Below are 14,918 nucleotides of genomic sequence, written 5' to 3' on the forward strand. Positions count from 1 at the left end.
GCTGTTGTCCTGTTTGCTATTCCCAGCAAACCTGGAGGATAATCCCAGTGACAAACACTGGCAGGACACTTCTGTTCCTGCTTAAACTGAGCTAGAAATGTTCAATATCTTGAACTCTTCTCGAAACCTCTCAAAAGATGCCACTTCTAAGGAGATCCGAAGGATGTACTGGAGCAGATATGGGCTGTGGAATTTACTTGTTACACAAAGAGGTCTCTGCATGGAGAGCACAAGTGTTTTTACTCCAAGATTCTTGGCAAAATTTAATCTGATTTATTAAGTCACTGTGCATTCCAGGTATGTAACCTGTGGAATTTCTCAAGAGAAGGCTGCTGCTGTTGTTAAACCTGTCGTGTTGATAAATCCTGCGGAGCTGCAGTTTTTAACCTCTCCGGTTTGGGGTTTTTAAAATGCACATTTTCCGTCTTCTTCCCAACCCCAATGGACATTTACACCCTCCCTTTACCCCCACATCCAAGGGGATAAACACAACGGGTTCCCTGGGAGATGCCACCAAAGGACACAGAGCACCAGGAAGGATCTCAGACCCTTCTCAGCTCTTCTGAGCCATTCCTTGGTGTTGAGAGGTCTGTGCCTGCCATTTCACAGGCAGCAAAGCACAACCACTGCAGAGACCAGCAGGGCAAACAGGATTTATGGTGAAGGGAACTCCTAAGCAAAATAATCCGAAGGAGTAGCTGTCTGGAGAGCACTTGGCGAAGGTGACCCCTTAAGTTTTAAGTTTTTCTGGTCTGCTTTGGTGTGCAGCTTTATATTAAGGGTTATTAGGATCTTTTCACAGGGTGATAAAGACAAAACAATCTTATTCCAGCTGGGGACTTGAGGACAATCTCTTCAAACTTCAGTTCCAAAGCTTAAACAACATAAAAAAGAGGAGGGCAGGCAAGCGAGCAAGGAGGATGAAACTTCATGATTTGAGGCTATTAATTGGACATTTGACTTCTGTATGCAAATGGCCCAAAACCTATAAAAATGTGGATGACCTCATGACCAAGCCCACTTTTGCTTCCATCTTGGAGCCATCTAGGCAGAGCCACCACTGTGGCCCTGGTGCTGCCAGGGCGTGGCCTTTGAAGGCCTCTCGATAAATATTCACTTTATTCCTCCTAACTCTGTCCAGCCTCTGCTCCAGCTTCTCAAGGCATGCACAGCCTGAGCAGAACTTGCCTTCCTACCACCAGGTGAAGTCATCCATCAGCCTTTGAGTGCTTTCAAAAATTCCACTCAGTGCAGCAAACCCCATAAATCCTGATTGAGCTGCCAGGCCAAGCACTTTGAATGCTTCCAATTCCTGCTGCCTCTCCAAGAGCTTCTCCAGCCGAGCTGTTGCCTGTGGCTGGGCATTCCCAGCACAGGGACACGGCAGGACTCCTAATTCAGGCAGAGATGTCCCCCTGCACCACCCCAGCCTCACACCTGGGAGCACTTTTGTGCATTTATTCCCCAAAATTAGGGGTTTGAGGAGGACAAACCCCCAACACTGAGCAAGGTGCTACTCTCAGGCCCCTCAGTGGTGCCTGGCAGAGGAGCCACTGTGGAGCTGCAGTAGCTCTCATCAGCTGGCAGACCTTCCACCTCCAACAGCTTCACCAGTCCTCAGCAGACAGGATGGGAAAGGATCTCAGGGATGATCCATCTTCTCCAAATGCAGCTCCAGCTGGCCTGGACCACCTCATTCCCTTCACCTCTTCTAAAAACTTCTGGTTGTGGAGACTTCCATACAACTCCAGGCTTGCTTTTGGTGGAGATTTCTTTTCTCTCCACATCCAAGCCAGGCTGATTTGGGGATATTTGAGAGCATTTTGCAGCCTCACCCCTCCCTCAGTTCATTAATCAGTTCAAATGAGAACTGATTAATGGGCTAGAGGAGCTCAGACTGGCTCATGCCTTGGATTTCCAGTTGATCTGAGAAGCTGCTGAGCACCCACAGGTGATCCTGGATTCCTGGGGATGCTCAGCACCACTGAAAATGAACCCTGCTTCTGCCTCCTGATTGTAACCTGGAAGAGGAATTCTACAAAATGAAAGATTTATGAGAAAATATCACCCCAGCAGGATGCACAGCGTGAGAGCAGGCCTGGAATGGGGATAGGAAAAGTCATCCCAGGACAGAGGGAGGAGAATAAAGGTACAGGAAGAGTTAATAATTCACCTGGATTGACACAGATGTCAAGCAGCTGAAACAGGTAAAGGTCGTGGACCTCTTGAGTTGTCATTTCCCAGTTGCAGTTTTCCTCCAAGGAGATAAAACTGCATTTTGGATGTTCTCTCTCCTCTCTAAGAAGGAGAAAAAAAGGGGAGAAGAACTTCAGGTGTGGGAAGGCAGAGAAAAGAAGTTAAGGTGGTCAAATATCCCCAGAGAGAGAGAAAAATAAAATCAAAGGCTTCAACATTCCTAAAGGAAATAGAGGTAATTCTGCTCAACATCTACAAACTTTTGATGGAATTTTTGCCTCATGCTAAAAGAAAACAAGAAGAGATGGCTTCCCAGCATCCAAAAGAGCGTGAACAGTTGGGAAAAAGCATGGGAAGTCTCACCTACAAAATCCTGCCATTTTCCAGCCTGGAGCTGCCTCAGAGCCGTGGCAGGGCTGAGGCTGGAGGTGGCTCCCTGAGATGCTCAGAGGGTGCCACAACAGGACAGGGAGAACCCTGCTGGCGATGATGCCTTGGAGGGGCCACCTAGAACAGAGGCTGGACAAGATTAAGAGAATAAAAGTGGGTATTTATTGAAGGCCTTGGACAGTCAAAACCTCTGAGGGGCTACACCCAAAATGACAATTTTCAAATTTCAGACAATTCTAAGTTTGGTCCATTTACATATCAGGGGTTAATCCTCCAATTACAGCTTCAGGTAATGAAGTAATTTACCCCCAGTTTGCTCCCCCATAATTCACTTTTGTTTATACTTTTCAGGGCCTGAGGCAGTGAGGTGTCCTTGAGTTTCAGGCCTGGAGGGATTGTTTTGTCTGAATAAAACGGGAAGACAGGAACTGCCAGGCTAAGGAGCTTTAGAGTTAAACATAAAGCAGTGCAGGATCTGAAAAATATAAAAACTAAAATCCTGAGGGACCAAGGCCATTCCCAGCCTTCCCACCGGCAACAGCAGCAAGGCAGAGAGGAAAACCCACTTTTAATCCTTTTTCTGCCTGCAGAGGCTCTCTGAGGCAGGAGCTGGAGGGATGCTGGGCAGCAGCAGCTGGGCTGCTCCTGCCTGGGTTGGCTGTGGCACAACAGCTGCTTCCCCAAGGAGCAAACAGCTGGAAATGGATTCCTCGCTGTACCCTGAAGGAATAAACCTCAGCACAGCGCCTTGAGTGGGGAACTGAGCTCCCAGCTCATCTGCCAGGGAGCCACTGGCCCAGCTGGGAGCACTGGGAGCACTGGGACTCGGTGCCCCACAGCTCCCATGGGGCCAGGGATCATCCTCTCCTCCTTCATCCCTCGGGCTCTGCTCGGCCCTTTGATGTGCAGCTGCATTGTTCCAGCATCTCTGAATTCTGAAATGAGAAACGAGAAACACCCGGTGTGGAGACTGGGCAGAGCCCTCAGAGATGCCGGCAGAGCCCCCAGAGGCTGGGCAGAGCCCTCAGAGGCTGGGCAGAGCCCTCAGAGGTGCCAGCAGAGCCCTCAGAGCCCTCAGAGGCTGGGCAGAGCCCTCAGAGGTGCCGGCAGAGCCCTCAGAGGTGCCGGCAGAGCCCCCAGAGGTGCCGGCAGAGCCCTCGGTGCCCTCAGAGCTGCCAGCAGCACCCCGGCAGCCAAGGCTGGTCGGGGGGACAATAAATCCACAGCTGGAACAGCACAAAGCGAGGCACAAGAACATTCCCCTGGCGTTGGCTCTGCTCTAATTGCATCCCCAGCCAGCTCTTGTTTTTCTTGAGCGCAGCTAAAGTTCCATATTTCATTTGCTTTTCCACACCCTTCTCCCCCGTTTCTGTTTGTGAGCGAAATCCTTCCAAGGAAGGGCTGCAGGATTGCTCCCAATAGGTTTGGGGTTGATGGATGGAGCACCCCAAGGGGAAGCTAAGGCCTTGTGATAGGGAATAAAATGTTACATTGTCTCTTCATCCTCTTTAAGCTTCCATCTGCCCTGGAAGTTGGTTTTTGCCATTCCCTGGGGAGCTGCTCCAACCCACAGAGGAGAGAGGAGCTCTGAGGGCATCGCTCACCCCACAAGGACAAACCATACAAAAACCCCACCTTGCCTCTCATGAAATCTCTGTTACACACATCCCACTGCATCCATCTCAAAGACAAATATATTAATAAAGAAATAATAATCAATAGCTATAATAAATATAAATATATTTTATTTATATTTTTATACATATTTTATATTTTATATTTTTCATATATTTGTAGTCCTGTGATTCTTTAGTGTCTAACTCTAAACTCCACATACAGTGCTGGCTACTGGCTTCCCATTTTGGTCAGACACTCCCCTCCAGGCCTGGGAATCAAGGACACCTCACTGCCTCAGGCCCTGAGAAATGTAAATAAAAGTGAGTTGGGGGGAACAAACCTGGGGTAAATGACTTCATTACCCGCAGGTGGAATTGGAAGATTAACCCCTGATACGTAAATGGACCAAACTTATAAAAGTGTGAAAAACCATGAGCTGTCATCTATTTTTTTTTGAGTGTAGCCCGTGGGGGAGCTTCATCTGCCCTAAATGCACATGAAAGCCCTTCAATAAATAGAACAGCTTTTTATTCCCTTAATTTTGGCTGGCCTCTGTGTTTAGGAAAGCCCAAAAAAAGTCATCAGCAGGATTTTGTCAGTGTCCTCCCCAGGGAAAGGGCTGTCCTCTGTCAGCCAAGTCTTGGTGAGGTCCCAGGCTGGGATTTCAAGGTTTGACCTGTTTATCTACACAAGGAACAGACACAGCCTTTGGTCAGCAGCAGCTCAAGTTTTGATGATGGGCTCTGGACACCTCCAGTGCTTTCCTGGCTGGTTCCTCTGAACACAAAATCCAGCCAGGCCCTCACACTCTGGGGGAAAAGCTGTTAAAAAGGAGCTTCATCTTTACACTAGGGATTTCTGGCCTATTTGCCTAGCGTAAAGAGGAAAAAAAGTTACACCTTAAAAAAAAAAACCAGCCCCTAAAAGTTCATCTCGAGCTCCCTCTTGTGACTCCTGTATCCAGACTGCTCTAATCCGGGTTTGGATAAAACTATCCTACTGTCACTGGGGAATATTTATAGCTGCCAGTCATATATTGGAATTATTTAACACACAATTAAAATGAAATGTGCCCAAATACTTAAACGGGCGTTGACATCACCCAAATGATCCAGTTTGTGCCAACAAACCTGGGAGAGGTGAAATATTTCTGCCTTTCCCATTCAGAGCCCAGATTTTATCACACAAAAGCACACCTTGCATTGGGGTTCTCACATCCACACTCTCATTTCAGCTGGCTCTGTCCTGTCAGGGTGTTAAATCCCTGCTGTGATTTAATTGCTGCTGAGGCAGCCCAGAGGAGCCTCCCCACCACACATTTTATTTGATTGCTTTCTCCAGGTTGTATTTGGTTGTGTACCCCATAACTCTGTGAACTGCATTTATATATATATATATAAAATAACTATAAAATTTATATATCAATATATGATACAGTAAATAAAATAAAGAAATAAATTTGTAAATTAACAAATTATTCAGAAATTTATTATACATTAATTAATAGATTTAATAGAATAAATTTTATAAATTCTAATTAAAATTGAGATATTATCTATATCGATAGTATTATATATTTATATTATATATTTATTTATATTATATAATATATAATATTTATAGTATATATTTTATATATTATTATATAATATAACTATATCTATAATATTGAGATATTATCTATATATAAATATATAAAATATATATAAAAATATATAAAAATAAATTTGAAAATATATAATTATGTAACAGATATAAAAATATATATAAAATATTATATATATAATATATATAAAAATATATAATTATATAATAAACATAAAATATAAAAATATATTAAAATATTTTTATATATAAAATATAAAAATATATATGTATATATTTATTTTTATATATAATATTATATATAGATATATAAAATATGTATAAATATATATATATATATATGCATTTATATATTTTATAACCTCCCCTTATCACATTTGCAAAAGCAATATCCCTACTGTAAGGATGCTTTGATGTTGTATTATTTGTTCTGCTCACCTCAGCAGTCTGTTTATACTTCCCATTCCCCACTCCCAGCCAGTCCTAATGAGCAGATGGGTATTGAGGTAAAAGCACCAAATTCCCAAAAGCACCAGCAGTACAAAGCAAAACACTTTGACCAGCAATGGATGCAACACAGATCCCTTGGCTTTGGGACTTGCATTTCCAAACAGACCTACAGAATTCTACAGAATTCTGCCCTGTTTTTTTTGTCCCCACTGCAGATCTGCTGAGCAGGAGCTGGCAGCTTTTGGGTGGAGAGGACCTGTGCCAGTCACTCCTCCCTCAGTGTCTCCCCAGCCCCTTGCAGCCCAGGGAGCTGGAGAGAAACATCTCTGCATGGGAAACCACTGCTGGGGCTGCTCCTCTGTGGTTTGTTGCCTCAAGAGCTCTGGATGAGCAATTCTGTTGGCTGAGCCCATCCCAAGCCCCACATGAGTGGGACTGATTTCTTTCCATGCCCTTTTCCCATTGTCTTCTTGCCATTGCTCTGCCAGTTGTGCAAAGCTTGCAGAAATAACCTCAGAACAGTTCCTGGCTTTTTTTTTTTTTTGCTGTAGGGATATTGCTAAATCATATTATTCTTGCTGTCATGCTAGAAAAAAAATTATCCACTTCAGTACAACCATTAACCATAATTAGTGCTCAGTTGCACACACAATCTGGAATGAAGGGATCTGATCTTCTGCTACCAGTCAATAAATCTCTCCAAGTGCACAGGGAGCAGACAGCAAAGTGAGCAATCACTCATTTCTGCTCCTGTAACTACTTTTCAATGCCCTGCCAACAAGCTCACAAGAATGTTTTCCCCCCATTTTCTGTACCAGCAGTTTCTATTCACAGCCAGTATCTCCTGCTGGTGGATTTCCCTGGATCACCAGCCTGGGAAATTAAGAGCCAGGCACTTTGAGAGCAGCCCTAAAATGCTTGGGTATCTAAGGCAGAAAATCCCCCCAGCCTCATGGCAGAATGCTCCTGACCTCCTTGGTATGTCTGGGAGCCACAGGGCTGCTACAGCATCTTCTACTCCCTTCCAGCACATCCTTTACATCTCTGGCTGCTCAACAACCATTGAAATAAAAATAAAAACTTTAAAAAAAAATGAAACCACAAAATTACTCACCCTGGCTTGGGGAAGGCACCCTATCCTTGAGAATTAAAAATAAAGCAAACCCTAGCAGTAGAAAATGTGTCAAACTGACCCACTCTACTCAAAATTAAGCGCAGAATCGAACTTTTTCCTTGAGAAAATTCTCAGGAAAGAGAGGAATTTGTGAGCCTCAGCTCAAATGGGACTCCCAGCACTGAGTGAGGTTTGGGTGGGGGGCTCAGCTGAGTCTTCTTGGGGAAATGAAAGCCCAACAGTCCCTCAGCACTTCTCCACTGGGCTGATGAATTCAATCCTTCCCTTAGGCTTAATCCCAGAGCAGGTTAGAGAGGAGGTAAGGAGCATTTTGGTGAAATAACAAAGCTCCTGCCCAAAATGGCCCAGCTGAGCAAGGGATGCACATGGCACAAGGGTGAACAGCCCCAGGCTCGTTCCAGCACGGATGATTTCACCTCTCTTCCCCCAGCTCCAGGCTCCTGGGATGCTGGGCACATTTCAGTGCCACAGCTGCGATGCTGAGTCCAGCCAGAGCTGTGGGGTTTGGATTATGGGGAAATCTGACAGCCCCACATCCCCCTGGATGGTGACAGCATCAATGCCACCATTCCTGGGAAGTCAAGGCTCATCACCATCACCCTCAGGACAGCTTGGAAGCACCCCAGCTCCAAGGTGAGGGGAAGAAATCTCAGAGAGATGTTTCTGGGCTGGTTAATTAGCTCAAATGATGCCTCTGAAGGGAAATGTTTCTTATTTTGGGTTCCTGCCGACTTGGGCCCAAGCCTGGTTTTCATAAGGCCAGTAAGTGCAAACAGATAGAGCCCTTTCATTGGAAACAGGCAGAGCAGGATATAATTAAAGAAGTATGCACTGGCATGGCAGAGAACCGTTTTCAATTACTGCTATTTCAAGGGGATTAAGGGGAAATATTTTAAACGAGACCACTGCAAAAATAGATTTTGTTTGTCATTAGCTTCCAAATAATATTTGACTTTAGGGCTGAAATTTCCATGTGCCAGGTCTGCCCCTGGTGGTGCATTCCCCCCTGAAGGCTGGGAAGAGGGGGATTCATAGGGATACAATTTTCTCCCTGTGCCAGCCTGGAAGTGCATGAGGCAGCCTCAGAAGCGAGGAACAACCTGCAAGGGACTTGTTTGGTGCCAGGCTGTGTTTGGGGTGCTCTGGGAACACATTGCCCCTACCTTTGGAAGGGAATAAACGCCCTCCTGCAGAGGGAGCGGTGGCTCCACTGTGCTTTCCTTGGCCAGGCCAGCTGTGCCTCTGACCCTGGTTCGCTGCTGTGTCTCTGCACAGCTCACGGCTGTGAATTTGGGATGCTCTGTTCTGCCAGTGGCCACACAGGTGGCCTGGGAGATGCTGTCGCTGTCACAACAGCAGCCTCCCTCCGTCTGTGCCCCCAAGTTGGGCTGCACCTTCCGGAAAGGGACGGGATTCAGAAAAGGGATGGAATTGCAGCTAATCACAGGAGCCAGGCAGCATCTGGGAGCTCTTCTTGGGGTGCAGGTGTGGAGCTCTGCAGAAACAGACTGGGATGGGTTTGCTCTCCTTTCCTTCCCCCCTTTCCCAGGCTGTGAGCAGGACGTGTCCCCGAGGGGCGTGAAACCCACGGCCACGTGGAGCTGAAGGGAGGCAGCCACACTCCAAGGGCTGCCATGACATTTGCCCAGGGAGCTCACGAGGCTTGAGCAGCAGAAGCTCTGGCCCTAGCAGGATCATGAGAAACCATTCCTCTGTGCTATTTACAGCACCCAAGGACGCATTTTTCCTTCTGGAAACGCCACAAGGAGGATGTTTCTCATGGGCTGCTGGGAAAGAGGGGTGCACCTCAGGGAATAGCACGGGTTGGGGTGCGTAGGCAGCACATCAAAGGGAGCCAGGGACACCAAAAACAGAGTTTGGCCACTTCCATGTCAGAGGGCAGAGCTGCTGGCACCAGCTCAGGCTCTGGGATGTGAGAGGAGAGGCAACAGCCTGCAGAGATGTCCAACAAGCAGAGGCACCAAAAGACGGCTCCTCTGCAGAGGCGATTCCAAAGACGTGGCCCAGAGCACGCCACAGCTCCACTGCTCATAAAGCAGAGGAAAAGCTGGAAAGAATGAGCTTCCTGCCATGCCAATGGGGCTAAATAACCCAAAGGGGCACCCAAATGGCCTCACATCTCCAGAGCAGCAAGCTTCCCACAGCACGAGGGGCTCAGAGGGCTCCCTCTGACCCACAAAGCCTCCAAGCACACTGCAAGAACTGGAGGAAGTGAGAAAAAGTCCGCACCGCTCCAGGTTGGGTCAAATAAGCCTGGACACGTGGGGATTTCACACTGTTGGGCTAAAAGCACCTGGGAGGAAATCATGGAGCCCTGGGAAGCAGGAACCAGGAGATGCATCTTCTGCTGTGAGCTACAGAGAGATGCAAAAGTGACATCAACCAGGAGCCAGACAGCAGAGACAGGAGGGCAGAGTTAGGAGGGGACATGTCCACAAAAATGGGGATAAAACATGGATAGCTCAAGCAAAGAGCAGCAGGGGAAGAAGGCTGGGAAAGGGCTCCTTTCCACAAGCAGCATCCTACTCCCTGTAAAATCCAAATTAATTTTCCTGGAGATAATTCAGCATCTTTTCACGACACTTCCAGGGACTTGAGGTCAGCCCTGTCCTCATAGCAGCAGGCAGCAGAGCCCAGAGAGGGGGACAGCAGACACCTGTTACATGTAGGTAAAACTTTACAAATGAAAAGCTTTGTAAAATTATGGTTTAGGCTTTGTTACTTTAATTAGCTTTGTTTATATACATGTTATAAACTTCAGCTGAGTATAGCTAACAGCTAGCCTAATAAGTTCTGGGAAGAAAAGAATTTTACCAATAAGAATCAGTTTGCATATCAATCTATTCTTGTGGATTGCACCTGTGAAAAGAAAGATTCTTACCTGTGAGAAATTGTCCTTTGCTTCAGAGACAAATATGTAAACGTCATTAGAGAGAAAAGTTTTGATTAGCATGTGCACTTGCCATTACTAATGAATTACTAATTAGAATTGAGCATTGTACCTTCTAATAACCATATAAAAATAAACTGTATGCAATAGAGTCAGCTGTGGTGGGAGGAGAAACAAGTGTCACTGTCCATCTCTGCTGCACACGTCTTCCCCTGCACTGCTGGGTGCCACCCACACCCTCAGACCCTCCTGACCACTGGTTTCCACCACAGCAAACAGCTTCAAGGGACAGCTTCAAGGGACAGCTTCAAGGGACAGCTTCAAGGGACAGCTTCATGGTTCCCACTTCTGCTGCCCCCTCCCAGACAGGCAGCTTCATCCCTGTCCCCATTTCCTCACTTCCATCCTCAAGCGAATTACCCATTTCTCTACAAAGAGCTGTTTGACCTCTCTCCCTCCAGCCCTTCCAGGCATCTCCAGACATTCCCAGACCTTGACCATCCTTTTTGGGGCAAGGCAGAGCTGGGGACCAGCCTTGAGCACCCCAGGTCCAGGCACTGACCCACGAATCCCAGGGGAGGTTGGCAGCAGCTGGCAGGGCAGAGGATGAGACAGCTCGGAGGAAATTGTCCTCCCTCACCCCTGCCCAACTTCTCCCCCCTGTACCACAGCTCCTCTGGTCCCTCTGCATCACTGTGAGGCATCAGCTGAGGGATGTGCTATCCCTGGCAAGGGCTGAGTCAGTTCTGGTGCTTCCCAACCCTTTACAGGGTCACAAAGCACCACCAGGAGCCCTGCCAGCACCAGCTCCTCTCACTGCAGGGTCAGGTGGCCTCTCTCAAGGCTCCTACGAGCCCTCCAGGAAATATCCCGTGGAGAACCAAATTAGATGTCAAAGAGCAGAAGGATCTGAGCCCAGATCTGGGAAGGAGAAAAGCGTTATGAAAACACTCATCAGAAGGCGGTGAGAAATCAGATGTAGGTCACTTGAACCCTGGCCCTGAGGAAAGGGGTGAAGCCCACAGGGTAAAGCCCAGCTGGGTGGGAGGAAGCCAGCAGAATTTTTTGGAGGAAGAACTGCTCAGTTTGTTAATTTGACAACATCCTCCAGGCTGAGCTTTTCCTTTGCTTGGGATAACAGATCCAGACCTAGTGCTCGATCCCGCTCAGTGGGTGCTGCTCTGCCTCTCCTTCCAGCCCCACAGAATGTGGGATGTGATGCTCAGATTTTGGGTACAGACCACCCAGCACTGCCAGGAGTTTTCCCAGGCAGAGTACAAGCAGGTTGGGCACTAAGGAGCCTGGGGAGTGGCACTGTGGGGCTGCCCTGGGCAAGGGGCAGTCTGATGTGAGCCTCCTTCTAACACATTCTCAGGGTTGTGGGGTGGATTTCTGGCTGCTGTTTCACAGCCTGTTGCACACTCCCAACTTCCACCTCCAAAACCAATTGGTTTTTGGCCACTTTTTCTCAAAGGGACCTTGTTGTCCCAAGAGAAACTTCCTTTTGAAGTCAGCCTCCTAGAGCTCTTGGGGCATTTGAAGGATGTTCCACTTTTATACCACAATCTTTAAGGAGCTGAAATTTCCGTGTGCCAGGTCTGCCCTTTTCCCTTTAGAAAAGGATGTGAGGCAGTGGATAGGACCCCAAGTGCAAATGAAACTCTCAGCAGTCCTTGTGTTTATTTGTAACTGTGGAAAAAAGCCCTTTTTCGCTCTCAGGAATTAGAGAGTGGCTGCATGCACCAGCTGAGCTCACAAAATGTTTTGATTACCCTTGTCCCGCCTATTTTGGACGTGCTACCGAGCAGGTTAACTGATGGGTTGACCTCTTGAGATCTTCCAATAATGTTGCAAATGTTTCTTGAGAGGAGCACAGCGTTGCTGTGGACGAAAGAGAAGCATTTATTGGTTTTGATGGCTTACATGTGTGAGTTTTCACTTGGAAATTACGGGATGGGATAGGTTTGTGTGGGAATTCCAAGCACAGAAAGCTCACAAAATCTTGTAAATAAAAGCTTGGATATAGACATGGACACAGAGTTTGATTTGAGGCCTTGGAGAAAACTTCCAGATTTAGAATCATAAATAAGAATGTGAGTTTAAATAGGAGGACATTAAGTTAAGTTGTAAGAAATTTTAAAGTTAAGATATAGAAGTAATTATAAAAGTAATAAGAAGTTTAAGGTATGACAAGCAGTTTTGTGTGTCACTATATGATTGGTTAAGGAAGTCCATACTATGGCAGAGAGATATAAAACAAAATAATTAGTTATTAGTGTGAGATTAGAAACATTCTTCTGTGGCATTAATTTATTGACTAAACAACCTTTAAAAGACCTTGTGACCTGTAGTCTTGGGACCACTAACTAAAAACATCTAGTAGATAAAGTGAAGTCGTACTTACTTCTTCATGAAACTATAGAAAAAAAAGAATAAATCATACTTTAAAACATCTTTAAGTAGTCCCAGAGTCCCAGAGAGTAAAGTCTCTCACAAAATCCCAGTAGGTTGGCTCCTAATAGGATGCTGAGTGGGTAATTGTGGCAGTCCTGAATCCATCCCTGGAGACACCCAGAGCCAGCATCTCCTTGTCCATCGCCCTGGAGGTTGCGTTGTCCGGCTCTGCGCAGTGCTGACTGCCAGGTGACTCGATTCTCCCTTTATTCCCAGCTCCAGCTTACCCTGGAAAGATCCTTGGGAGAGCTGCTGGGGAGATTTACAGCCTGGCTGGGCGGCTGCTCCCAGTTCAGAGTTTACACAAAGGCTGGCACGGTCCCAGCGCTGGGCGCTGACTCAGGCCGTGCTCGCGGAGCCACCGTGCTGACATTTCCCACTGTCACGCACAGCTCCTCACGCCAAATCCCAGAGGAGAAATCCAATCCAAATCCAATCTGCAGTGCTGGAGAGAAGGGGATTTAAATCTTCCCCTCTGCTGACCCCAAACAAACACAACCCAGAGGGTCTGTCCCAGAGGTTTGATCCATTTTCCTGAATTCCTGGAGAATTCCAGGGATCCTTCCACAAAGATGATCCCAGGCTTCCACTGCGAGAAAAGCAAAGTGGGAGAAGCAAGGGAGACTCCCAAGGGGGGAAAGGCACCTGCTGCAGCTGCTGGGGAGAGGGGAACAGGGAGGAGATGCTGTCAGTCCTTGATCTTGGCTCTGTGGGAAGAATCATGACTGTGCCAGCTCGAGACAAGGATTCATTTGCAGCCTGGGATGATATTACAGTATATATATATAATATAAAATTATATAATATAATATTATATATAAATTATATATAATATATAATAGCTAATATAATATAATATAATATATAACATAACATCACATCATATCAATAATGTAATGTAATATAATAATGTAATATAAAGTAATGTAATAGAATAGAATAGAATTTCAATATATTGTAATATACATTCAATGTATTAGAATATCATATGCATTCAATATATTATATTATTTATATTTATAGATATTATTCATATATCATATAGCCTATCATATCAATAATGTAATGTAATATAATAATATAATGTAATATAATGTAATGTAATATAATATAATGTGTAACATAACATCACATCAATAATGTAATGTAATATAATAATATAATATAATGTAATGTAATAGAATAGAATTTCGATATAATATACATTCACTGTATTAGAATATAATATAATATACATACAACATATTATTTATTTATATTTATAGATATTATTCATATATCATATCAATAATGTAATGTAATATAATAATGTAATAGAATGTAATAGAATAGAATTTCGATATATTATAATATAAATTCAATGTATTATAATATAATATAATATAATATAGTATAATATAATATAATATGCAATCAATATATTATTTATATTTATAGATATTATTCATATATCATATCAATAATGTAATGTAATATAATAATGTAATAGATGTAATAGAATAGAATTTCAATATATTATAATATACATTCAATATATTATTTATTTATATTTATAGTATATTTATATATATTAAAATATAATTTTTATATTAGGTATATTATTTTTATCTATTATTTATTATATGGTATATATTATATAGTATATATTATGTAGCATATATTATATTATATCTATATCCATCTCTATCTCTATCTATCTGTCTATCTGTCTATCTATCTATCTATCTATCTATCTATCTATCTATCTATCTATCTATCTATCTATCTATCTATTTATCTACCTACCTACCTACCTATCCACACAATATATAGTATATTTTGGCACAGAAAGCCTTTTATGTCTTTTTTTTCCCTACCCAGTCTTTCAAAAAGCTCCATTATTTGTTCCTTTGCCCTATCAGTAATGGATTTTCATCTTGTACCTCCCTGGGTTTTCGGAGCTGCTGGCTTCTCACCATCCCAGCCCCCTCCCAAACACATTTATCTTTACTCCCCTCCTGGGAAACCTTCTCTCCCCTGACAAGTGGGAGCAGCAAATGCCACAGCACCACCTGCCTGCAGCACAAAGATGGTCCTTGTGAAATTATGGTTTAGGCTTTGTTATTTAATTAGCTTTGTTACTTTAGCTAAGTGTAGCTAAGAGCTAGCCTAATAATTTCT

The sequence above is a fragment of the Parus major genome, chromosome 8 (genome assembly GCF_001522545.3).
Source record: "Parus major isolate Abel chromosome 8, Parus_major1.1, whole genome shotgun sequence".
In the NCBI taxonomy this organism is placed as follows: domain Eukaryota; kingdom Metazoa; phylum Chordata; class Aves; order Passeriformes; family Paridae; genus Parus; species Parus major.